The sequence below is a fragment of the Acomys minous genome (assembly GCF_964271855.1).
Source record: "Acomys minous genome assembly, chromosome: 16".
Classification (NCBI taxonomy): Eukaryota; Metazoa; Chordata; class Mammalia; order Rodentia; family Muridae; genus Acomys; species Acomys minous.
Window position 1 is genome coordinate 44,027,397 of NC_140498.1, and position 27,301 is coordinate 44,054,697.

The following is a 27,301-nucleotide window of genomic DNA, read 5'->3' on the forward strand; positions in this document are numbered from 1 at the left end:
TGAGATTTTTAAAAGCTGGATTAAATTATTAAAAAATTATTTCAAATGCATTTTTTTCAAGTTATGTTTCCTCAGCCGTGCTGTGCTCAGATTTACCTAGGAGTTTCGTGGGTTCATGGTCACACTCAGCATGGCTCTCAATGCCATCATGGTTTTCTTCACCTCTGCCTGAGGGATATGTAAGCTACATTTGGAGTTCCAGAAGAAACATGGCTTTGTGGATCCTCTCCCTCTACTTTGTCCCTAGAAGCAATTAAGAATCTTGTGCAAAGAAGCTTCTTGAGTCCACAAGTCATTTTCTTTCCATTGCAGTAGCATCAGCAATATTTTGGTTTATCAAAAAACAAACAAACAAAAACAAACAAACAAACAAACAAAACGCAAACAAAAAACCTTCAGTTCCTGAGCCAGTCAGGGGCCATCACTGTCTCTTCATCATACAAAGGGTAAGAGCTAGGTAAAGCTCTTTGTCATAAACAAGGTATCTGGTGACCCGCTGTGTGTCAGGTTTGTTAACTTAATTGCTCGGTGTTAGCTTGGTCTCACCTGGGAGTAGACAGAAGGCTCATTCTTTCAAATAAGGTCCCATGGTAAGTTGGAATGAATATTAAAGCTTTGTAATTTCTAGGGAAATTCTAGCCGAACTGCTGTCTCCAAAACAGCACGTCATCACGTGGTTTTGTGTGAGGATGTGTTGACTTGTTGGCACTTGTGGCATACACATAGAGATCAGAGACCATTGCCACATGTCACAGTGAGGTGCCATGCGGCTCCTCTTTGAGGCAGGATCTCTCACGGGCCTGGAGCTCATCAAGTAAGCTCGCTGCCTGGCCAGGGAGCCCCACGGATCTGCCTGCCTCAGCCTCCCCAGTGCTGGGGTTATAAGCACCCCACAAATCAATCCTGGCTTTTTCATGTGGATTACAGAGATGGAATCCGGGTTCTCATTCTTGAAAGCTTAACCAATTAAAGCTGCTTCCCCAGGCCTTGCACAGAGGCTCTGTTCAAAAGTGCAGATGGGGGCCGGTAGGGTGGGACCCGGTAGTCTACTACCCGGGATGGTCTCTCCCCGTGCTACAGTGTGAGAGTCCATGCTTTGCCACTGTTTTCATTTAACTTACTCCATAGAGGAAACAATGTGAGTCAGTGGGTAGAAAACAATTTGCCCAAGGATGTGTAAGTGGCCTAGCTCTAGCTGAGCCCTCACCACCTTCTGTAATACCAAGCACATGCCTCAATGTTTTCATCCTTAATCTCAGTTGCACCCTCGCCATTACATCCGAATTTCTATTTTTCAAAATGCTTATCTTTGTGTATGTGTGTTCCTATCTTTGAGATGGAGAGAGGTAGAGAGAGAAAGGGACAGAGAGACAGACAGAGAGAGACAGGCAGACAGAGACACACAGAGACACACAGAGAGAGACAGAGTGACAGAGAGAGAGAGAGGGAGGGAGGGAGAGAGGGAGGGAGGGAGGGAGGAGAGAGAGAGAGAGAGAGAGAGAGAGAGAGAGAGAGAGAGAGAGAGAGAGAGAGAGAGAGAGATCATAGAAGGTCATAGAACAGCCTTGGGTGTCCGCCCTCGCCTTCCACACACATTACACGAGGCAGGACCATTTGTTGTGCCCTACTGTGTGCTCCAAGCTAGCTGGTCTGCAAGCTCCTGCACCTCCCTTCTCATCACAGGAACTATCTGCTTATGGACGCACAGTGCTGTGTTCACCTTTCTGTGGTTTCTGGAGGTCTGAACTCAGGGCTTCAGGCTTATGCAGCAAGCTCTGCATCTGCTGAGCCATCTGCTGGACCCCAAATATATTTTATTCCTTTCTATTACCATCTACCATGAGAAGGCAAGCTTGTTGGAAACTGTGGATTTGCCTGATGTGTTCATTGCACTGTTGTGTTTAGGACTTTTAGCAGTCAGTCCTGGAACTTCAGGTAACTGGGTTCCACCCCCAAAAACGTCTGATGGGCAGGACTGAGGAGAATCAGAGAGTCCGAATTTCTAACAAGGCAACTGGAAGAGATGGTTGTGCTTCTGTAGCCACTAAAGTTTTAGTCTACTTCTCAAAGGCAAAAGACGTGGTGATGTGAGTGTGTAGGTGGGGAGGAGGGTTGGTACCATAACTTTGTGCCTCTTGCTGCCCTTCCTCTCCCGGAGTTCCACACACTTTGCAAACTTCGCCTCATTAATCTTCCCCTCCCCGGGAGGGCTTGTGAAGCAGACACTGCTACCTTTATTTCACAGATGGAGAGGCAGCAGCGCCGAGGGGATGTGACAGGCCCAAGGTCACCCAGTGAGTCCCTGGGATGAACCCAGAATAGAAGCTTTGCCGCCTGCAACAAATCCTGGGCTCCTCTGGCTCCTGTGAACCTTGTAGCCTGCACCCTGGCCAAACCTCTTTCTGTCCTCTCTAGCCGTACCCACAAGCGCTGCCTCCAAAATTAGCTTTGTATCTATGACCCCGCACCCCTGATAATCAGCCTCAAGGTTGGCACTAAACATCTTTTGAGTTGCTTGTAGCATGCATTCTGTAATGATTCCAAGTCAAGGGCACTCACTTACGAAAACATTAATCCTGCCGAAGGGCTGCCTCGCTGGAGGTCTTGACTGTTACCAAAGGCCTTGTAAATCTCCTTGCTCCCTTTCTCTGCGTATTTCTGAATCTGGTGTGCTCTTGCCATGCAATCATTGCTGACACTTGTTGTAGATACCAGCTCAGTTGAGAGTGGGGGTGGGTTGGATGGTAAAAGTGCTCATTCCACGGGCTCATGTGGTGACTCGGTTCAAATCCATACTGTTGAATTGCTAAGTAGAGAGAGGTGGACTGACTTCAAAAAGCTGCCTTTTCTAGATACTTTGGGAGTAGCCCAGGAGATCTCCTGCGTCAAGGACAGGATTGGGTTGCTCTCTGAGCCCTTTAGTTCTGACTGTTTAATTCAACAGACCATGGGCTGGGTAGGCGGATTCTCAGTTCCTCATTAGGCAAGGAACATTCCTCCATCTGGCTGAGAGTCTGTCGAGTTATTGGACTGTGATGGGCAGTGTGCTTTAGAATTTACATAAAAGGAAATGTGGTTGAACTTGATTTGTTTCTTTTCATTAGCCACTCTCCATCCTGGCCAGGGGGAATGGAAAAATCCATTTGGTTCTGTCAAAGTGGAAAGTGGCCAAGGTAAGCATTAGGATAGTTTTCCATTTGTTTGAGTTGAACTGTGTGTGTTGGTCCATTGTGCTTTGGCACATAGGTGATTTCATGATGGCACCATAAACAGTCTCCCTAGGAAGAAATGCTTTGGAGCTGACATCCAAGGAGGCACCGTAGAAGGGTTAGTTATGACTGCTTCCATGGCTACATTATCATTTGAGACTTGAGCCAACTTGAGTCAAAGTTTCATGTGAGATATCTCAAAGAAATAGCTTTGTAGAGGAATAATGCAGAGAGTTGTTAGTCAGGTAATGGGACAAGAGGACATGGAACCACACAGCTAATGAGTGTAGGGTATTGGTACTGGGTAGAGTTGGTTGTGCAATATTGTGAATATGCTAGGCGCCACTGAACTCTACTTTTAAATAGTGAAGTTTATGTTTTACTCATGAAGTTATTAAAAATGTACAAAAATACCTGTGGAGTAGCCTACTGAGTCCTTGTGGCATGTGCCAAGGAGCGGTAGGTACAGCAGGGTCGTATGGAAGATTCATTTTTAATTTTCGGAGAATTCTCCATACTGATTTCTTGAGTGGCTGCTCCAGTTTGCCTTCCCAGTGATGGTGAGTGAACAAGATCTTTTGGCACAACCTTGACAGCATCTGTTGTCAGTTGTTTTGTTCATCTCAGCTATTCTGACTGTAGTGAGATGCAATCTCAAACATTTTTTTTAAATTTGCAATTCTTTAACTGCTAGGGATACTGAACACTTTTTCAGGTATTTCATAGCCAATTTGTATCATCTATTGAAAACTCTGTTTCAATTCCTAGCCTATTCTTTAATTGGGTCATTTGTTTCCTCAACTCTGTTTCTTGAGTTATTTGTATATTCTGGATATTACTCCTCTGTCAGATGTACAACTGGGAAACAGTCTTTCTAATGCTGTGGGCTTCTTTACTTGATTGCTTGTTAGGCTCTGCAGAGCTTTTTTTTTTGTTGTTTTGAGGTCCCACTTCCTGCACCTGTGTCTTGTAGGGCAGTGCCTGTGTTTTCTTCTTAACAACCTTAGTATTTCAGATTTTAAATTGAGGCCTTTGATACACTTGATCTAATTTTTGTGCAAGGTAATAAACACAAGTCGAACTTCCTTCCTCTCCATGTGGGCATCCAGGCTTTCCCATCATAGGTTGTTGTTGAGGATGCTATCTTTTCTCCAGTGTGCTTCCTCCCCATATTTGTCAAATGCCAGATGGCTGTAGTTAATGAATACTAATGTTGGTCTACACGCTGCCTTTGTTCCAGTACCATGCAGTTTATATTACTATAGCTCTATCATTTATCTTGAAGTCTGGAATTAGCAATCACTCAAGCATTCTTTTTGCTGAGGACTGCTTTGGGTATCTGGGGTCTTTTTTGGTTGGCCAGTACAGAGTGTTTAGTCCTGAAACCACATACAAAACCACATGGATACACTCAGCGAATTGTATTTATATATTTGCACATGTGTGCGTGCACACGCAAACACAAACACACATACACATGCAACAGTGATAATAAAAGAAAAAGAGGTTATCAAATTAAGTATGGGGGTAGGGCATGGAATTGTTTGAACAATGGAATCTGGGATAGGCTAGAGGCGGGAATAAAGAGGGGAAGTAGAGGCAATTCTATTTCTATTAAAATGTAGTTAAAAAGAATATTGCATGCATTAAATACATGAAAATAAAAGTGAAGAAAAACTTTATATATTCAGAATTAAACACACAACATATTCTAAAAAAAATCCCAAACCAAGTGAAAACAAATCACTGTTCATTGCTCTCCCATTGTGGTGTGGCCCTCCCATAACAGCATCTTCACTTCCAGGATGGTAGAGCTCAGCAGACATCACAGGAAACAATAAAATTAAAGTTGCTTTGTTTTGCTAACAATGCCTGCAGTGCCCTGCTGTTTCAGTTTGAATGTAACATGTCACTCACAGGCATTCGCAGCTGAACTCTTGGTACCTAGCTGACTATGTTGTTAAGATGGAGGTGGAACCTTAGGGAGGTGGAGCATCACTAGGGGAAGTGAGCCATGGGCTGGGCCTCATTTCCTGTCTGGTGTCTGCTTCTTGTGTGTGGATACAATGTGACCAGCTTTCTCCACCCTGGGCAATGAGCCAAAGCAAACCCTTTCTCCCTCAAGTTGCCTCCTGTCAGGGTTTCAGTCACAACAGTGAGAAAGGCAGTAGCTACATTGTGCATTCTAAACATGCCCTCTGACGCCCAGTGACACCTGCAACCTAGTGAGGTAAGTGTGAACTAATGTTTCGCCAAGCAAGTGATGCAATATGGGGTCGCTGAGTGTTTAGGAGTGCAGGTGATGTCAAAGGAGGAATCTGCTAGAACTTAGGCTTTTTAAGGGTTTTGTATACTTATTCTTTCTTAACATAGACACAGGAGTGAGGGATGAAATAAGACTGACAGCTTTAGATGAATCCCAGCGAGAAGCAAATCTCACTGTTTTGTTCTTCTAACAAATACTCTTAACACTTTGAGAGACCTCAGCCTCCTCCATCCAGCACTCACACCTTGTGGTATGTGCACGCGAATTTATGGTGCATCTGAAGTTCAAAATAATCATCTCAGATTCATTTCGTTCTCATAAAATATTCAGTATCTATTGAATTTCTATTGTAGGTCCCGAGATTTACAGGCATCGTGAACTTAAGGGCTGGCGCATGCCTGTAGTGGAGGGGCTGTGAGAGCATCGTAAAGAATCCAAAATTTAGCAGTAATCATGGACTTGCCTGAGTTAACAAAGTAAAGTAATAGAGTTAGATTAGAATTTCCAGGTGACGCAAACACCAGGCTTGTAACCTTAGCAATTGGTCATTTGGAGATAGTTCTTAAGAGTTCTTATGCAGCTAAAGACGGGAGTGCCCCGAAGTACTGGATGGTGAGCTTCTCTATGGGTACATAGGGTCTTTGCTGCTCACAATAGTAAATGTATCCTTTACTCCTAAGTGGGCTCCTCTTTCAGAGTTTCAGAATTACTAGCACTTCAATTCCAGTTTTATCATTTGTTCAATGCGCTGTTCGCAAATGGGACCCTGAGCAAGGTCTGCAACCATTTTTTTTGCCTATTTCTTCTTCTTTGAAATACTCAAGTAGCATCTCCCTTGTTGGGCTGTTATCAGAATTCCAAAATGCTGATACCTATGGAAATTTCATATCTAAAGAGAGCTGGCTTCGCCTCTCTCACTTCCTACCTCCAGAAACGACCTTATGGAAACAACTGCCTCTGTCGGTGTAGGCCTCTGCCCTCAGAATCCTTCTCTCCAGCAAAGACAATGACAGGTGTCACAGAGGATCCGCGCTCTTGTGGTGTCCGAATCCTAGGCAAGAAGGTCTCGGCTTGCATGAGTCAATTTGGTTTTATTAAAAGAAGCCCGCGGGTGGGGCCCCACAAGCAGGAGGGCCTGAGTTCAGTCACCAGAACCTATGTAAAGCCTGGGTGTGGTGGTGCTACACATCTGTCATCTCAGTGCTGGCATGGCAGAGGCGGGAAAAGAGCTGGGAAAAGAGTCTAAAGGACTCACTAAGCTGCAGGTTCACTGAGAGACCCTCAAAAACAGGGTGGAGAACAACTGAGGAAGGCACTGACCTCTGGCTTCAGCATACATACATGCTTACACATACATGAATGTACACTTGCACATACATAGGATGTGCGCTTGCACTTGCATGTACACACATATACACATACACAACTCCCCCTATCCCTTAAAGATGTAAATATGCATACATTTGACAGTAGCCTGTAAAATAGCATCCCTTAGCTATAGTAATGCTTGTAGGCTGTGCTCTGGTTTTTTTTTTTTTATGAGTTTTATTGCCCTGGAAGCAAAACCTAAGTCCCAGTCATTGCATGCATCCCCAGTCTCTTTTGGCCTTGTCAGCAGGAGCAGTGAGACCTGCAGGGCTGTGCTGGCCACTCCTGGAAGCTGATGACTATGCCAGCCCCGGAAAGGAACATGCTGCCGTGGCCGGATGCCGAGGCCTGGTGTGGGGTTGATTGCTCTGGCTTGGGTATGTTCTCTGAGAGCTCCACTTCCTCATAATTAAAACCCAAGATGCTGTGACTGTTGCACTTGTCGGATTTGTTTCCTACACGTGTAGCACAGTGGCCCGATTTCCTTTCCTCATAATTAAAGTGTTCAGAACAGCGGTGTGAGTCCTGACCTGAAAGAAGTGATTAGAATGCTCTGCCTTCTGACAGCAAAGGCATAGGCCCAGAATTGCGTGGAGCTCAAGCTGCCCCTGTCCTCCCTGCTGCCTCTCTCTTTCCTTCTTAAAACAACTATTAGGGCACCATTAGACCCATAACATTTGTTAATCACTCTAAGAAAGTCACTCCAACAGTGTATAAACCTGCTTTTCATTTGTTCGCTTGTTTGTTTTGCTTTGAAATAGGGTCTCACGTTGCCTGGGCTAGCCCCAAACTCAGTTGTGTACACAAGGATGACCTTGAACCTTTGATCCTCCTACCTCTGCCTCCCCAGAGCTGAGATTATAGGTTCTGGGCACCAACCCAGAGACTCATGCATGCTAACCATGCTCTCTGCTTTTCTTATGTTTGATGTCCGAGACAGGGTCTTACATTGCCTAGACTGACCTCGAACTCACCAAGTAGACAAGGAGGCCTTGAACCCCGGTTCTCGTATCCCCATCTCCCTAGTGCTGGGATTACAGGTATGTGACACCATGTCCAGTTGATTTGTGATGTACCAGGGATCAGTCCCAGAGCTTCCAGAGTGCTAGACAAGCACTCTATCAACTGAGCCAAACTCCTAGCCTCAAGCTTGGAATTAACTCTTACCTGGTCAGACGTCAGGTGATGTCCCCATCTCTGTCCCTTTAGGTCTTCTGGGGGCTTGTTTTCAATAGCACAGATATCTGTTGGTGACCACTTCCTTTGCATGGAACTTTCTGTCTGGGTGAGAGGAGCTGAAAAACTGAAGGATCATTTTCCGTCTGGTGTAACGCTCCTTAAACACTCTGTTCCCTGCCCCTCTCCTCCAGTCTCTTTCCTACCTTCATTTTAAGACACTGTTGTTCCTCCTTTCTGAACTTGATAAGAAAGTTATTAATCATGTTTGTCTCAGTTTCAAAGGTAGCTACTGTTGCCTGGACTGTGTGATCTTAGTTGTTCAACTACCTCCTAATTGTCATCCGAGAGTGAACTTCAAGCTTGGACTAAGCCATCTCCTTTCTAAGCCTGACATCTCCACTTGTAAAACAGGGCTGGAATTAGAAATCACTCAGCATTATTTTTCCTCTTCCAGAGTCAGTGGAGTGAGGGACTCTCTTCAGAACTCCTACTGTGCTCAGGACTCTTGTCACACCGGCCCTTCTGGGAACGCTGTCCTCATGAGCTGCTGTAGTGTGCTTGCACTCCTGGGTATGAGGAGGGAATTTCAAACGGAGATGCCAGTTGGGACACCGATGCTAATTTAGGAGATAGAGGACACAGTTGTGTGTCATGTGTGAGAACATGCTGCGTGTGTTCAGTGTGTGGGATTTCTGGGTTCAACCCATGTCATACTGCCTAAGGGTGAGGACTGGAAGCCTGAACCTTTGGTATGAATCCTGCCCTTGACAGTTATTACTTTGTGATTTTAGACAAGGTACCAGGCTTCCTGGACCTTAGTATCCTCCTCAGACAAACAGTGGGCGGAGGGGTGCTGGTACAGTCTCCTAGGAACCTTTGTAATGGATGTAAAATGAGATGATAAATGTAGAAGATCCCACATGTGCCTGGTGCGTTGTCCTTGCACATTGCACGATGACTGAGTTTCTACGCCAACTGTCAACTCAGGATTAGCTGAAGCAATGACACATACCTGCCAGCATCCCAAGGGCTCAACAGCATCAAAGTGGGTGTTTGGCTCTCGTAAAATCAGGCCCTGATTTTTCTGGAGATGATTTGAAGAGAGACTCTGGCTCCTTGCATCTTCTGAGTCATTCTGGAAGCATCCTGGCAGCAGACAGGAGGAGGAGAGAAAAAAACCCATGAGTCTTGAGGATGATCTTATAGGCTAAATCTAGGATACCAATTCTGTTCATATTCTGTTGTGCAGAACAGGCCACATGACCTCCTTGTAATCACAAAGCAGGTGGGTGTGGAGTGAGGGGATTGGGTTGGGGGGAGAGAAGAGTCTCCAGGAAACAGAGCAGTGATCCTACTAAGTTAGTGTGCTTTGGGGGAGGTTGAGTCTGGCTTTTTTTGCTCCATTTCAGACTGGACAACCCTGTTCTTTCGATGCTAAATCTTCCCTCCTCCTCTCAGAGTCATCCTATGTCATTCTAGCTTGTTGTGTTCAGAATTTAAACACACAGAATTGAGCCTTCCAGAACCTTCCATCTTAGAATACCAAACTATACCCTACTTTTTGTAGCACAACTTCCAGTTTCCTAAGCCTTCTATTTAAGAAACTAATTTGTTTTTACGGACAACTGAATCTTTTCTCTTTTTTCCTCCCTTTAATGAACTAATAGTTTTTAATTGACAGCAAGCACTTGTACTCTACTTTAACATATAGAGACACTATAGATGGAATGTTCCATTTAGATTTTGTCCCTTAAGTATAAGGTGCATTTCCTGCCCGTGCTATCGTACTGCAACATTAAGAAAGGCTCTTGGAGCTTAAGATGCAGTGTCCGCCCTGAGAGCCTAGTGGTGCCATGTTGGAAATAAGGTAATATCCAAAGCGGGTTTTAGAAACAGCTTCATAGAGATATCATTTACATAACATAAAATTCACATGTTTTCATTTCGCAATTCAATTATCTCTAGAAAAATTTACAGTCTAATTTTAGAATTCTGTTCTGTCCCCTGTGGGAGCTCCTTCCTGTCTGCTTGCCATCCATCTCGGTCCCCAGCCTCAGCTCCAGGGGACCACTGATCCTAGTTCCTGGCGTCCTCATTCAAAACAGCCCACACTCTACACAATGCGAATGTCTGTCAACTGGTGAAAACGCAAAAAGCAGCAAAGCTTTCTGGGCCCCTAGAATAGAATTTGCTTCAGTCCAGACAGATAGACAAAAAAAATACTCCAGGCTGGGGAGCTAACTCAACTGGAGGAAAGCACTTGCCTTGCAAGCAGGAGGACTGGATCTAGGTCCCCAGAGCCTGAAAAGCTGGGTGTGCCAGTGCACAACTATGATCCCTCCCTGAGCTCCTGTAGCAGCGATAGAGCCATGGGCATAGGAGAATCCCTGAAAGATCACAGGCCGGCTAGCCTGGCATGCACTACTGTGAACAATAAAGAGACCATCTCTTAAATAAGGTGGAAGGTGAACCCATACCCGAGGTTGCCCTCTGATTTCTATATAGGTGCTAAGGCTTGTGAACACCCACATGCACACATATGATCACACACACATACACACACACACACACACACACACACACACACACACACACACACACGCCACACCAGAAAACCCATTCATACAAGTAACATACAGACTGAGCAGGGTTTATTTTTTTATTTAGAAATATATATGTTTATATTTGAATTATATATAAGATCTATCTATCTGTCTGTCTATATATATATATTTATTGTTACATACATATATGTAACAACACTTAATAAAAAGAGGCTATAGAGTTGAAAGGGAACAAGAAGAAGTACATGGGAGGATTTGGAGAGAGGAAGGAGGGAGAAATAATGTAATTATAATTTCAAAAAAGGAAAAGAAATAATTTTTTAAAGGAAGGAAAGAAAAGAAACCAGAGCCCTAGCCCAAGTACCAATATGGATGGACTCTGGGACATGCTGTTCATTCATTATGCTATAATAGGAATCAAGTTCAAAAGACCCTACGCTGCAGGACTCTGTCTAAAATATACAAAAAGGAAATCTAAAGTTCATTTTTATCATGGCTTCCATTCAACAAGAACTTCTATTTTCTGTTGTAGAATCCCTAAGCCCCTGCATCTCTGTCTGTGTGTCTGTCTGTCTGTCTCCTCTCCTCTCCTCTCCTCCCTCCTCCTCCTCTTTCTTCTTCTTCTTCTTCTTCTTCTTCTTCTTCTTCTTCTTCTTCTTTCTCTCTCTCTCTCTCTCTCTCTCTCTCTCTCTCTCTCTCTCTCTCTCTCTCTCAATCTCTCTCTCTCTCAATCTCTCTCTCTCAAATGCCATGGCTCTAGACTGGCCTGATGTAGATAATTCTATGTTAAGACTGTCTCTCTTAGCGGTTATAGGTGGTGTCAAGCTGACAGTTAAAACTAAGTGTCTCAGTCAGGGACATGTATGAGGTTCACTTCCCTTGAGAGTTAATTGATTCAGAAAGCCACGGCCCATTGTGGGCAACACCATTCCTCAGGTAGGGATCCTGATTTGTGTAAGAGAGGAGAAAGTTAGCCAACAGCAGGTAAGCAAGCAGAGGTGCAAATATTCTCTTTCTCCACTGTGGCTGTGATGTCACTAACTTCTTGAGTCTCTGCATTTGGCTCCCCTAAGTGATGGACTGCTTGATACTTGGAATTATGACTTCCCTTTCCTATAAAATAACTATGGCTATCTTGTTACCACCTAGATTTGCTCTTTAATCTGTTTTCTCTCTTGAAGAAAGAAATCCAGATGCTAAGAAGGAGCTTGAGTCACACTGAAGAGATAAAACATCTCACGGCTCCCAGTTTTCCCTTCCTACGCACTGAGTGATTTTTCCAAGCCCATTGGGAACAGCCTCATTTATAAGTTGACATGTTGTGGAATCATCGCGTGTCTGATGGGACCTGGTGGTAGTCAGAGTAGTGAAAGCTGATCATTTGTTTTAGGCATAAGCCATTTGTGATGCATGATTTGTCAGTTGCTAGAAGGTTCTTGGCAATCTTGCTGCACACGGAGAGTCAGGCTGTTCTGATGTGTGTAGCTCAGAAGAGTGAATAAAAGAATCTGAATCTGTTCATCAAAATTATCACACATTGCACATTTCTGGAACTGAAGATAATGCTGTCTTGGCCTACTTCAGATGGGTGTCCTGGGGAGGCGTGTCAACACGCTGCTAGGAGCAACATTGACATAGCCCCCACCCCACCCCCAACACAGCGAATTCGTTACCTGTGAGACCAAATGCTCAGCGGAGTGCCTGGTCCATGGCACAAAGGCTAAAGGTTGTGTGCTACCGGGCTGTGTTGTCATCATTGCTAGTGGTATAAGCAGCTGGACCCCAGGAATCACGGAGAACACTTTCTACTTGTGTGGTAAAAATGACTGCAAACTCAGTGGCTTTACACAGCAGATACTTCTGATATCACGCTTCTAGATTCACATCTCCTAAGATAGTGCCATGGAGCCATAGTTGAGGTATCTACAGGGCTCACCCCTGGAGGCCCTGGCTCAGTGGCTCTCAACCTTCCTAGTGCTGTGAACCTTTAACACAGTTCCTCGTGTTGTAGTGACCTCCCCAGCCATAAAATTATTTTGTTGCTGCTTTTATAACTGTAATTTTGCTGCTGCTGTTATGAACCATAATGCAAATATCTGATGTGCAGATGGTCTTCAGGGACCCCTGTGAGATGTGCATGTGTGTGTTCGTGTGCATGTGAGTGTATGTCTAGGCAGGTCTGAAGTCATCTTTGGGTGTCATCCCTCAGCATCCCTCCATCGTCTTTTTTCAGACAAGGTCTCAGCCTGGTTAGTATTCACCCATTAGGCTGTGCTAGCTGGTCGGAGAGCCCCAAGGATTCTCCTGTTTTTGCCTATGAGGCTTGAGATTGCAAGCACGCACCACTACATCTTTCTTTGTGTCTGTGTGGGATCCTGGGGGCTGGGGTTGAACTCAGATTCTCATACTTGCATGGTGATAGCTTTACCAACAGAGCCATCTATCTCTCCAGTCCCCCGATGTATTTTCTCCTTGCTCTTACCCTAGGAAGGATTGCAGGGTTTGTTTGCTTTTCAATATATGAAGTATAACGTAGTTAGTGGATGATATATTTGTTGTAGAGAACTTCTCCCTTGTAGTCCAAACTTAAATTTCCCCAGTGTTCATTTGCTTTCTCTATATTTGAGTGCACTTAAAAATACATTTGCAGTCACGATTGCCTGGGCAAGTTATAAATCCTAGATATTAGAATTTTTATGCTTTAGAAATAATAAATGAGGGCTTACCAATTAAAGATAAAAAATTACTTGGCTGGGGAGAGTAGAATATTTTATCAGTATTATTAAAATTTAAGGGTGGCTGAAAATGCCACTGAAATCTCTGTACAACATTTCAGTTTAAAAAGTTGGCTTAGGGATAAGTTACATTTCCCCCCCCCTCTCAATTTTACATCAAACAGGATGTGATATAAATTTTTTACTAAAGAGCAGAGCTCTTGTTGAGCTGGATCAAGTGCAGAGCTTTTGGCCAGTTGGAGGTGGTGATATCGCTTCCTTCTGTATCTGGAAATCGCTTCTTTTGTATCTGGGTTGCCAACAATTTCACTTGTTCATTTATTAAATAATTACAGTTCCACACGTGGGGTTAATAATTACCTCCTGTGGGTTACTATTAAACTGGAGATTTTAAAGCACTAGTGGCAAAGCTTAGCCTGGCCAACTGTGCATAACTCCCTAGTGTGCCTGCTGGGGTAGGAGACAGGCAGATCTTCAGAACATGCTGGCCAAGTAGCCGAACTGAAACAAGAGAGGCTCAGTTCAGGAGAGGACCTGCTCAAAAAAAGAAGTAGAATTTCTATATGTCTGTATCCGTATCCCTGGCTGGCCTGGAGCTCACTGTGAAGATGAGGCTGGTCCTGAGACTCACAGAGATTCTCATGTCTGCCTCCAGAGTGCTAGGATTAAGACCCTGGGCCACCACACCTAGCTCAAGGTCACACACCCAGCACAAGGAGGGATTTTTAACTTGCTTGATCTTTCGTAGGTAGCCACAGCTACAGTGAGCCTGTGTACGATGTACCTTGATCTAATCTCCCCCCTGAACTTCCTGTCCTAACTCCCCCATGGAACTCACATCACAAATCCCTCCCATCTTGATGACATTCTTTTATAATTAATTCCTTAAGACAAGCAAACAAAGCAACAAACGGCCCCACTGAGGGTAGTTAGTGCTGCCCATGTGAGTGGCCTGGTGTCATCCACTGAGGCATGGGAACCTGCCGGTGGTCACATTCCTAATGAAAACTGACAACACCTGCCGTTGTCATTAACTGTCAATGGCTCCTCAGCTAAGGGTGGGGCCTCTGGAGCCCACAAACTTGTCACTGAGTAAATAAAAATGTAAAAGGTGGAAAACAATAGAAGGCACTCAATGCTAATCTGATGTCCACATGTGTGTACACACAGGTGAGCACGCCTGCACACATGCATGTGCATATACCACAGCACACATAAGCTAAAAATCATGAAGATGAAAACATCACTAACAGCACATCTGCTTGTGCAGGCCTAAGGACCTATTTTGTGGATGATCAGAATGGATATTTTCCCTCTGCTTTGTGTTCTGCCCTACTTTCTTCATTAGCTTTTGAGACCGTTCTTTCTAACAGTTCTCCGGGGCTCTGCCTTATTCTCTGTAGGTCACCGTGACTTCTTCGCACAGTCATCAAGTTTCTCCATGGCTTCATAAATGACCCCTCTCAGAAACTGATGATTGCTGGTGAATCTCACAGATTCTCAGGGCCTTGATAAAAAAAAAAACAGAAACATGGAAAATCAAATAAAAGATTTTCTTTTCAGTCGTCAAACTTGTTAAGAAAAGAATTCTGAGCAGCGCTGCACAAACTCAATTGCTACCCAAGTAGCGTGCGTAAGTCACGTGTGTTCTTGAACAGTCATTTGTGCAGCGGTGTGGGCTTAATGGTGGATTCAAACAATGACTCGCTGAGCTATTTGGAGAAACAAAATCCCTCAATTAAGATGGGCCTAGAAGGATGGGAAATCAGTCTGTCGACATCAAGTACCTTTCTAGGTGAAGGGCGTTCTCCAGTGAACTGCATGTCATCCCAAGTCCCAGAGAAGTGGCCAGAGCACTGGCAATCTCTCTCCGCTCTCTGTGTCTCTGTCTCTTGTCTCTTGTCTCTTTCTCTGTCTCTCTGTCTCTCTGTCTCTCTGTCTCTTGTCTCTTGTCTCTGTCTCTGTCTCTCTGTCTCTTGTCTCTTGTCTCTGTCTCTGTCTCTCTCTCTCTCTCTCAGTGTGTGTGTGTGTGTGTGTGTATGCGTGTATGTATGTGTGTGTGTATGCGTGTATGTGTGTGTATGTATGTGTGTGTGTGTGTGTGTGTATGTATGTGTACCTACAGAGAACATGTGACCTTTTCTGGAGCTACTCTTAGTTGTTGCACTTAAGGGGGCAGTGGCACCGGCAGCCAGTAGATCACACCCTACAGGGCGATAGATGAACTTCCACCACAGAAAATAGTTGCCGCTGAACATCTGGGCACTGTGAGCCTAAGTCCTGAACTACAGGAAGGGTGATGCGTGCACATGTGGGCAGAGTTAAGATGCTTCCAGGCTTTACAGTGAAACCAGCACATGCATCGAAGTTCAGAGCACTGAGAATGTTTTCCTGGGTTACAGGGAAGTAAGATTTGAGAGGGAGGTTTCACAGTACATGGGAACCTCCTGACAAGCGTTACAAGAATGATTTGTGAGCAAGATGCGGGAAGAGAAATGGACAGAGTTGGAGACAAAGAGAGAAAGAGAATGTCAGAGAGGAGAGGAAGGAACACAAGCGGGAATGACTGTGAAGACAAACAGCACCCTGGGAAGGACGCTCGTGATGCCTAACAAGGAGTACAGCGCATGCGCCGACTTGCCGGGATGCGCATTACTTCAGCAGCCGGAACAGAAACATGAGGTTGTACCACAGCCTCCCACCATGTAAGTGCAGGGCCATGGCTATCGGCGGCATAGGGCACGCATTAGCATTAGTCTGGTTGTAACACCTCATGTCCAAGTCTCGATCTACAGCCTTAGCTGATGAGTCTTTTTGGACGAGGGAGATTCTGAGGAAGTTCTCCCCTCCACCTTTGACTGCCATCACCAGCGTGTTGCTAGAAGGGGTGCTGAGGGTGTGTGGGAAGTCTCAAAGTGGAGTCCCAAAGCAGCTGTAAGCAAGTCCCTACAGGAATGGCATTATAATGTCTCCTCTAAATAAGCCTTGCGTTTCTGATATGAGCTGATTGCGCTGACAGGGACGAAAGCAAACCCGACAAGGTGGTGTCATCAGGGGTTGAGTTTTATGGCCTTGGGTTAAAGGATTTTGGAGTGAGGAAAAAAAAAACTGAAGACTTTTGTGATTGCTGGGACAGAGGGAGGGCGGCTGAGACACAGAGGCATGGCAATCACTCCATTGCAGCAATCTAATGGATGTGAGTGGTCTCTCCCACCAAAGGGTCTGATAGAAGGGAGCGAGTAACAGAAAGAATTCGCCTAGGAAGCGTGATCCAGAAGGGGCTGGACTGGCTTAGTGATCGGATCCCAGGATCCATGTAAAATGCCGTTCATGACAACAGGCACTTGCAATCTCAATGCCGCGAAGGTGGAGGTAGGAGTGGGGGAGGGGCTAGCTGAAACAGTGACCCAAGGTTCACTGAGACTTGTCTCAAAAAAAAGAGGGGCGGGGGAGGACAACAATTGATGAGAATGTCCTGTTGTCAGCCACTGGCCTCCCCATGGGCCCAAGTGGGTGGATCATGGACATGTACATATGTATAACGTGCACATACAAAGATATCCTAGAGGTGTGATTATTAAAAGACATTAAAGTATAAGCTTTCTTGTTTTGAATTTGATTAAAAATGTGGTTCAAGCCGGAGCCTCGTAAGATAATTTACATAAATTATTTATGTAGAATAACGTATATAAAACACTTGACCCTGAGGAAGACTGATTCCAAAGCCACTGCTGGTATACGCTGGTTCTGCCGAAAGCTAACAAGTATAAGGTAAGCTACATACTACTTCTCATCATAAGATGATAATAAGTTGTCTTGTCTTCCAGAATTTAACCTATAGAGGTACATGATAAGAATGCCATCCCCCTAGGCCCATGCTTTTCAGTATTTACTGGAACTGTTTGGGAAGGATTAGGAGGTGTGGCCTTGGAGGAAGCTAGTCACTGGGAGTAAGCATAGAGGTGTCCGAAGCCTACGCCAGGCTCATGCCTCTCCTTCTGCCTGCTGCCTATGGATTAAGATGTAGAGCTCCCAGGCCCACGCCTGCCTGACTGCTGCCATGCTCCCCTGCCAAGATAACCATGGACTAACCCTCTGAGACTGTGTGGAAGCTCACAAGAAAATGCTTTCTTGTATAAGAATTGCCTTGTGTCTTTTCACAGCCGCAGAACATCGACTAAGACAAGGTTCTAGAACATTACCTTCTAGAGTCGTCTTATAAGTGCTCACAAATTAATACAAGAAGCATTACTTACTGCACTCTGAACTTGTGAATTCTGGCAGAAACGGCAGTTGCCCTTGACATGTTAAGCATCTTCTGTCTCTTGGATAGTGAAGGAAGTTAAAAAAATCAAATCCTCATGCCCAGAGTCTGATAGGAAGAAAGTCTGTGTCAAAGAAGAGTGATTAGAGGCATTGGGAGAATATAGTATCAGGGCAAGGCTATGCTAGCTTAGAGCTCTGTAGAGAGTGAGGATTTGAATTGGAAAAGTATATTGGTATAGCAGTCTTTGGGGCGCCAGCTGTGTGTTTGCTTTTCTAACTTCATCTTGACTAAAAGTGACTCTATGTGTACAGTTGCATCCAATGAGGATGTCTCAGTCAGTCCAGGTAGCATGGTGCTGTGTGAGAAACCATCCTAACTGTTGGGGGGGGGGCGGAACAGAGACTGCCTCTGACATGAACTCTGTTGCCTGCGATTTGATCACTTCCCCTTAGCGGGGATGCCCTGTGGACCCACAGAGGAAGGGGATGCAGGCTATCCAGATAAGACCTGATGGGCTGTGGTCAGATGGTGGGGGAGGAGGACCCTCCCTGTCAGAGGTCTAGGGGTGGGGAATAGGGGAGAAGAAGGAGGGAGGGTGGGAAGGGGAAGATGCAAGCAAGGAGATAACAATCAGGTTGTAGGATGAATAAATTCTAATCAATAAAATAAAAAATAAAAAGGAATGAATAAACCAATAAAAACAAAACAAAACAAGACAAACAAAAAGAAAGAAAGAAAGAAAGAAAGAAAGAAAGAAAGAAAGAAAGAAACCATCTTAAAATGTAATTGCCTGTATGTTTACATCACTCTAAGTATGGTCTGGCTAGTCTCATTTGGGTTGCAGACTTCCAGCTGTAGGATGAGAGATGAGTCAGGCATCTGTGCCTGGAATCTTGTGTATTCCTTAGACCAAGTCTTTCTGGGCACGTGCTCCCCTAGCGGTGAGTCACAGGTAGATAAAATGGCTCTTCTACCCATGACAGCCTATTTTAAGCTAAGCTCTGTTACCATATCCCCTGTTGTCCCAGTGGCCAAAGCAAATTTATAACCAAAGTCAAGCATCCACATGACCACAGCAGGTTAGAATATGTGGTTAAAATGTATTTCGTATTATTTACTTATATTGAACTGCACGTGTGTGTGTGTGTGTGTGTGTGTGTGTGTGTGTGTGTGTGTGTGTGTGAGAGAGAGAGAGAGAGAAAGAGAGAGAGAGAGAGAGAGAGGGGAGAGAGAAAATGCTTTTGTAGAAGTCAGAGGACAGCTTGTGAGAGTCCATTCTCACTTTATGTTTGAGTTCTAGGGATTTAACTCAGGCAATGGGGTTCGGCAGCAAGCCCCTTTACCCAGGGAGCCATCTGGCTGACTCCTAGATTGTGAGACTTTGAATAGCACTGTATCTGAGAGAAGAGTCAGGAGTTCCGGCCCCCTTGTCCACTGAGACAAAAAAAAAAAAGCCAATTCCAATGGGAATGCTTTGGGGGAGGCCTGTGTGCTCATGAAACGTGAAGCTGTTGGCACTGCCTTCTTGCCTGTCCTCTTGTTTCCTTTAAAATAGATGGTAACCTGCCCGTGGTCTCGTGGCCACGGTGAACAGACTAAAAACATCATGGGTACAGACATTTGATGCATTCCAGCTGCCAAAGCAAGGGCAGAAGCAGTTGACCTCCTGCTATGTTGATACCGAGTTCAAGCCGTCACACTTGCTACTGCAGTGTAAATTGGTAACGGGGCAGTCTGTAATGTGCCCTCCTTGCAAGCATGGGGACCTCTGTTCCATCCTCAGAATCCATGTAAAGTCACCAGGCATTGTGGCATACATGTAATCTAGCCCTGGGGTGATAGACAGGTGGGAACTTGGGGCTTACTGGCCACATAGCTTATGTAACTTGGCAAATCTCAGGCCGGTGAGAGACACTGTTTCTAGAACTTAGGTGGGTGGCTCCCGAGTAATTGACCTAATGCTGACCTCTGGCCTTCACTGTACATGCACACGTGTATAAACACTCAATGTAAGTAGGAAATTAAGGAAAGTAAAACTATTTGACATGGAACGAGAAGAGAAAGATTGAGGCTGAACCTTGGGATTTACCAACATTTGGAGGGCATGGACAGAGTGCAGCCCGCCACCCCACCCCCACCCCAGCACTCTTTAGAGTATTTGTTGTGTTAAATCTATTTTAAGGGCTCGGAGGCTAAGTTCCCTGTTTCACTCTTTACAGTTATTCTTCTACAGGCCATTGGCCTTTACTCCTCTCCCAGTGAAACCCATGTCACCATTGGCATAATAATACCATGTGATTTGGCTATCTGAAACATTCCTGTTGGTGCCCTGCCACTCCAAACAGAGTAGGTTTCTGTCATGGAGATTTCACTTAGGGCAGTGCACAGCTGTATTCAGACTCCAGCCACCCCAGGGAGAGAATCTTTTACTTACCACTTTTCCTGGATGTCAGTCTCCAGATGGGTGCGTATGTGATACGTTTTGTTCCACCCTTCATCTGTTATTGTAGTTATTGAAGAAAAATAAAAATGTGCTACTGCAAGATGATCTGATGTCAATGGAGAAATGACCCATTATTGGGTCACCTTATAATTGGGTCACTTAGATTCTTGGAAGAGCATTATTCTATCTCCTGGCATTAAATCGTGGGCTATCTGTAAAATCAAAGGCAGCGATTCAGCTCTGTGGTTAGTACTGTCCTCTTTCACACATGTCATATTTGACCTTTATTGTTTACTGAGAGAGGTGGTTGACCTTGTCACTGTTTACGGCTCTAACACTGAAGTATTCTTAGAGTGGCCTTCAAGGGACAGTGTCTCTCCAATGCCGCTTTCAGTTGAGTATTGGAGTGTGTGTGTGTGTGTGTGTGTGTGTGTGTGTGTGTGTGTGTGTGCGTGCATGCGTGCGTGCGTGCGTGTGTGTGTGTGTGTGTGTGTGTGTGTGTGTGTGTGTGTATTCAGAGGTTGTAGAGCAGAACATGGATTGTCTCCCTCTATCCTCTCTGTCTTGTTGTGTTGAGATGTGAACCGGAGGCTAACCATTTCTGCTAGGCTACGTGGCCAGTGAGCGCTTGACCTCAGTCCATCTCTGCCCTGCATGGGTTACAAGATATGCAGCCATGCCAAGCTTTTTATATTGGCACTGGGGATTCAGATGCAGGACCCAAACATTGCAGATCAAGTGTGCCACCTTCTGAGCAACCTTGCCAGAACCCTGATACTGCTTTTGTGAAACAAATGACAAGAACTACCTGCCTTGTCTATCAGTGTCAAAGAGTTGAGGATAACTAACATCTTGGGTAGTGTGGGAAATGGTTTATACATTGTGGGTAGAAACTTAAAATTTGGGGACTTCACTGTAGACAATAGTATATAATAAGTAATCATTGCGAACAATCATATAGACTTGTAAAATTTTTATTTTTTCAGAAAAGGCTATTTGTTGTCATGATTATTTTATGAAAAAATAAAATAAAATAAAATTTAGCCCTATAAAATAGTTAGGATATTATATCAAGTGATATTTACATTGACTTATGCCTGTTGGTTGGCTCAAGGGGCAGAATGTGAAGTGTTGTGGCTTCCTGCTGACATCTTCTGTTGTTGTTGTTGTTGTTGTTGTTTGTCATTATGCAGAAGTCAGGTAGTATGCAAAGGTTATGATCTGCACAGCAATAGCTTTACCTTAATTTAAGCCAGTGGTCAGAAAACTTTCCTGCAAAACAATTTTATTTTCTGCCTCACTGTGCGGCTTTGACTAGCCCGGAACTCACTATGCAGATCAAGATGGCCTTGAATTCACATGCCTCTGTTTCCCGAGTGAAATACCAGTTTTTGTTGTTGTTTCATGGAGCACGTATTCTCTCTTCTAAATACTTATTGTTTGTTTCTAAAATTGTTTGCTTCTTGCAAAAATTACAGACCACGGTTACAGTACTAGCAAAGAATTCTCTCCAGTGCGTGTGGCCTCAAATCTTGTGAGAAAGCAGTGTTACCTCTATAATAGCTATATCTCTGATACACCAGTGGGCACATCTTGTCTGTCAGGTGGAAGGAAGGAGAGCAGTGGGGCAAGAGTGGCACAGGAGAAGAAATGGGGAGTGAATGTGATCAAAATTCATGACGGATATGCATGGATGTGTCATAATGAAAGCTAGCAAAAAAAAAAAAACCTTTAAAGGTTTTTATTTATAGAGTATGCAGTAAGTTTGGTTTCTGAGTCTTATGACCCAACCCTTGATCTAACATTCATATGAAAGCTCTCAAGAACTCAGTTCTCTGTTTTCCTGATCTGTGATACCCTTCCTAGCCCACCAAGGTTGTTCTAGGAATGAGTAAGAAACATGGATAATAATACATACGAGTTCTGTTCCAGAGACACACGGCATTTCTCATTCCCCAAGGAGCCTGAGAAGAGATTCCTCGCGTTTTGGTGAGGATTCTCGCCCACGGGTTGACAGTGTAGTCTCTTTACCACTTGTCTACAGATAAAGTCATTATAAACAGGGGAGGAACAGAATGAAGAGAGTCATAGAAAAATGAGCCAAACGCAGTTGTGTATGCACTAAAGCCGGTGCATTTCAGCCTGCCAGGATGGTTACAAAACTGTTTTATACAAAGACGTGTCCTTGTCCATCCCTTTTTTTCCCCCTTTCCATGAGTGGAATCCAGGTTCTTTTGATATAACCCAGGTGGGCTTTAAACTCTCGATCTTCCTGCTCCTCTCTCCAGAGCGTTAGGGCTATAGGTGAGCTCCATCTTGCCTGGCTATGCCCATCCCTCAGGGCCCAGTCAACTGCGCATTTTTTCTCCTTTGAGTAGATAGCGGCACAGTGGTAGATTTGGGAGTGAAGGGGCTTGGAGGCAATGCAACTTCTGCATTTACTAGCTGCATGCATCTACGTAACAACCAGCGGCTGCTCATGGCACCTCCCTCTATAGGGTAACCACCTATAGGGATTGCACAAGAAATGCTTCTGGGTGACAAGAAACTGTGAGGACTCAGTCTATGTCTTTATTTATTTATTTATTTATTTATTTATTTATTTATTTATTTATTGCTGCTTCTGCTAGTCTAAAATCTTGATAGTAGAGGGAAAGCCTCATTAATTTATGTATCTCCATTGCTGTTGTAAAATCCTGTGTCTAAAAGATAAGTAGACCTGTTGTGTGCACACACAACACATACACACACACACACACACACACACACACACACACACACACTCTAGGAGTTTTGTACATGCTGAGAGTGCATGAACGAACAGATGAAAGATGAATTTCCTATCCAACTTCTTGGTGATTTTACCATTTCCCCCTCTGCGTTTCTAAGACAGAACACCCTGTCTTGCAGCCTTCTTCAGCCTTGTGCTGGCTGATGTAGCTCTATAGTGCTGAGCAGAGCTTCTAGCATCCTCCTCTCTCATTAGTGATGGACTGACAGCAGAGATGAGGTGTCCGTGCTGACTCGGCACTTCAGGGCTTCCTGGGGCATCCTTCATTGAAGGATTGAAGGGAGGACAGTAACTCTATCTTTTTAGTTAATGGGACGAGAAAGCTGCAGAACCTCTGTCATTCATTCTGCAGGGTTGCAGAATATGATCCTCTGCCCCTGCCTACTCATGTGTGTCTGTGTGTGTGTGTGTGTGTGTGTGTGTGTGTGTGTGTGTGTTTGTGTGTATGTGTGTTTGTATGTGTATTGTGTGTATATGTATGTGTGTGTGTATGTGTGTGTGCACTCTCGTTAGAGCTCCAGAGCATTTGTTAAGAAGCTTTAGAATAAAAAGATGTGAATCATTTTAAACACTGGAATACCACAGTTGGAAGAATGGAGGTATTTTTCAGCAAACTGTTGGAGCATAGGGATATTGTCCAGTTAGAAAATAACTGCTTAGCCTGGATGAAGTTCTGGGTTCAATCCTCAGCACTGCACACACAGGGTAGTAGGGCAGGAGAATCACAACTGCAAGGTCATACGTAGCTATGCAATGAGTCGCCGGCCAGCCTGGGCTACCTACAACCCAGGAAAAAAAAGACAAAACAACACAAGACATAAAGTCTAGGAAACTATAAGGCACACTAGTGTGGTTTCTCAGAAAAGTCTTCGCTGTCTCTTGGATGGATACATTGGAGGTTCCTAAAACTTTAATACATTCTTAGGAAACTTACATGAAATTAACGTAGGATCAACGACTTCTATTTCTAAAATATTCAAAGGTGAAAGTGACAACCCAGAACTCTGGGCTGTGGGTAAGTGGCAAAATTTCTTAGCAGCTGAGTGGGTCCTGCATTTGATGTCCAGAATTACACAACAAAAAGTAAAAAGAAAACCAGGAGCCTGGAAAGATGTTTTTATGTTAAGGTATAGCTAACGCACCACTAGTAGCCAAAATGTAGAAACCACGCATCCATCCACCCATGGATGACTGGTCCACACAGACAATGGAAATTTACTGAGCCATAAGATACATGCTAGGAATCACATGGCTAAACCTCGAAAACAAAGTGGAGGAAGCCAGATATCAGAGAACAAATGTGATTCTCCTTACAGGGGACCATTGGGGTATTTAGATTCCCGGATACAGAAAGTAGGCTGCAACACTCCAGGGGCTAGGATGGGAGCAGGGGCTGTATTTCTGTGTTGAGAGTACTCTCTCTCTCTCTCTCTCTCTCTCTCTCTCTCTCTCTCTCTCTCTCTCTCTCTCTCTCTCTCTCTCTCACACACACACACACACACACACACACATACACACACACACACACACACACACACACACAAAGTTGAGGCTGAAAGGGTAAGACAGAGTTAGAGCCAAGGGTGGACAGGCTGGCTGCACAACCTTGCTAACATGATAAACAGCACTGCCTTCTATGTTTCAGAACAACTCAAAGGTGCGTTTTATGTGAGCTCTGTTAAAAGGGGCTGATGAGGTGGCTCAGAGGATACAGGCATTTACCACCAAGTCTGGCAGCACCAATTTCATCTTAAGGACCTACACAGTGGAAAGACAGAGCTGACTTCTGAAAATTGTCTCCTGACCTCTACGTGATGCCACAGCATGTGTGAGCACGCATAATATGAAATAAAACGTAATAAAAATAAAGAAATAGAAATTTAACTTAAAATGATAAAAGTGGAGTGGTGAAGATGATGTAGTTGGTACGGTGCTGACTGCACACATATGAGGACCAGAGTTCTGATTCTAGCATCCAAGAAAAAGTCTGGCACAGCATATATAATTTTGATCCAAGTTCTGGGGAGGTGAGGCTGGTGGATTCCTGAGGCTTGCTGGCCAGTCTGCCTATCCTAAATGGTGAACTTGGTTTCAGTGACAGTCTCTATCTTGAAATCCAGGATAGACAGTCACTAAGACATGACTCCAGTGGGACCGCCATGCTCAGGTTCTCCTATGTGTGTTCGGGGACTCGAACTCAGGTTCTCAGGCTTTCAAGCAACAAAAGATGTACATCCTGACTGTACCGTCTACCCAGGTCCACAGCTGTTGTCTTATGTGAACATATAAATAAAACCCACGAATGGGAAGGCCAGAAGGACATGGTGAGGTGGGCCTTTCAAGGGGAACAATGATCTCTCCCACTGAGATAAGAAAAGCAATAGCCCAGGTTTTGAAGATTTACTGTCTGCTAAATAATCTGTGGACTCTGGGCTTTGCTGAGCTGTCTACATCTTCATTGGCGCACTTGGATATGCCACCCAGCACTCTAAAGTGAGGATAAGTCCTTGGGTCAGAAGAGAATGTGAACAGTGTCTGCCTGGTGTGTGTGTGTGTGTGTGTGTGAGAGAGAGAGAGAGAGAGAGAGAGAGAGAGAGAGAGAGAGAGAGAGAGAGAGAGAGAGAGAGAGAGTGATTGGTTATAAGAAAGCCTGAACTCTGAGCTGCCCTCTTGGAGTCTCTGGATGCGAAGGAAACAGGAGGTAGGAGCTGGTCACAGCCAGCAGAAGCATGTCTCCAGCCTGGACGGATGGTTGGGGTTGATCAGGGCTTGCGGGCTATAGAGTAATGCAATTACTATCCTCAGCTGGTTCCCTGTGGGACCCTCTCACACATCAGTGGCTGAGGGTCGGGAGGTGATTTTCCTCCCTGTGCTATGGCAAGGTCCCCAGATCATCCTCCTGATAGCACGAGGACAGAGAATTTATAAAGGATTACGGGGCTGACGGTTTAAAAAGTGATTTTCCATTAAATACCTGTTGCCATTAAAAGCGACAAAGGGTGGGGAAGTCTTTTGTGACTGGGCTCAAGGGCTCAGCCTGACCATGTTGTAAACAATTTAACTCTATCCTTTAAAGAATATTTTTTTCTATGACAAATGAGAAGAGAATTTTGCAATTCATTGAACAGATTTCCAATATAGTGTTTACTTGCATTTTTGGTGTCCCCTCCAGCCAGGAAATCAAATCCGAGGGATTAAATACCTCATTTGAAATGTAATGGAGAATTACTACGTAGAAATTCTCTCTCAGCATGTGAGAGAGTCAGTGCTCAGGATTTCTGGATGGCACCTGTTGTTGAGAGGCCACTTAGCCATGCCCAGGCCGTTATGTCAGTCCCCCTCCCTGTCTCCTGCTACCAGAATTCACATTGTGACAATCCATAGGCCTGGCAGAGGTCAAGTGTAGAAATGTGTCTCTGCCAGTATATATAACCTATGACTTTATCTGAATTTTACAACTATATAGAATAGGTGTCTCATTAGTCTTGGTTTAGAAGGGGGACAAGACAAGTTGGATAAACAAGCGAGGTACACAAGATCAGAGTGCAAGGCACCATCTGTATGACACCAGGCACTTCGGCCAGTGAGCATGCGTGGTTGCTCCCAGGAACATCACTCTTGGGAGCTCCTGCTGTCCTCAGTAATAGTCAGACATGTGGCTGCTCTGTTGTTTAGAAAGGAGCGGTTTTGTCCGATTTGGTTTTTTGTATTTATGTGTGTTCGTGTGTACATGCATTCATGTACAAAGAGGTGTGCATATGTATGGAGGACAGGGGGTGACTATGGTTGCCATTCCTCATGTGCCATTCTTGTTCTTTTTTTTCTTCCTTTTTTCCTTTCTCCCTCCATCCTTCTCTCCTCCCTTCTTCTTCTTCTTCTTCTTCTTCTTCTTCTTCTTCTTCTTCTTCTTCTTCTTCTTCTTCTCTCTCTCTCTCTCTCTCTCTCTCTCTCTCTCTCTCTCTCTATGGGGGTAAGGTCCCTCACTAGCCTGGAATTCACTAAGTAGGCAAGGCTGACTGTTCATCAAGCCATAATGATGCCCCTCTCCCTACCTCTCCAGTACTGACATTACATCCCACTTGCATGGTTCTAAAGATCAACACAGGGCCTCATACTTGCAAGCAGAGGCAGCATAACTGTCTCCCTAGCTCTCCTCTCTCTCTGTCTCTCTGTCTCTGTACAACACAATGTTTGCATGCATGTAATGTAGTTTTGTGTGTATGTAGTGTTTGTGCATGTAGTATTTTATGTGTAGTGTTTCTGTGTGTTGTGTTTCCCTGTGTAGTGTGTGTACCTGTGTGTAGTGTTTCTGCATGTAGTGGTTTTTGTGAGTGGTATGTGTATATTATGTGAGTATGTTATATATGGTGTGTAGTGGTTTTTGTTTCAGAGTGTGTGTGTGTGTGTAGTATGTGTGGACAGTATGTGTGTGTTTTGTTTTGGTGTGCAGGGTGTGTATAGTGGTTTGTGTGGTGTGTA

The 27,301-nt window shown here is 44.6% G+C and overlaps 1 protein-coding gene and 1 long non-coding RNA gene across 24 annotated transcripts in view; both read left to right on the forward strand.

Annotated features, from left to right (window-relative positions):
- Positions 1-27,301, forward strand: part of RBFOX1 (RNA binding fox-1 homolog 1) — a 2,117,065-nt gene that overhangs the window by 650,014 nt on the left and 1,439,750 nt on the right. The window lies entirely within an intron of this gene.
- Positions 13,908-25,194, forward strand: LOC311585945. The gene is made up of 3 exons (XR_014775395.1): positions 13,908-16,026; positions 17,000-17,092; positions 24,468-25,194. It is a non-coding gene; the product is annotated as an uncharacterized lncRNA (long non-coding RNA).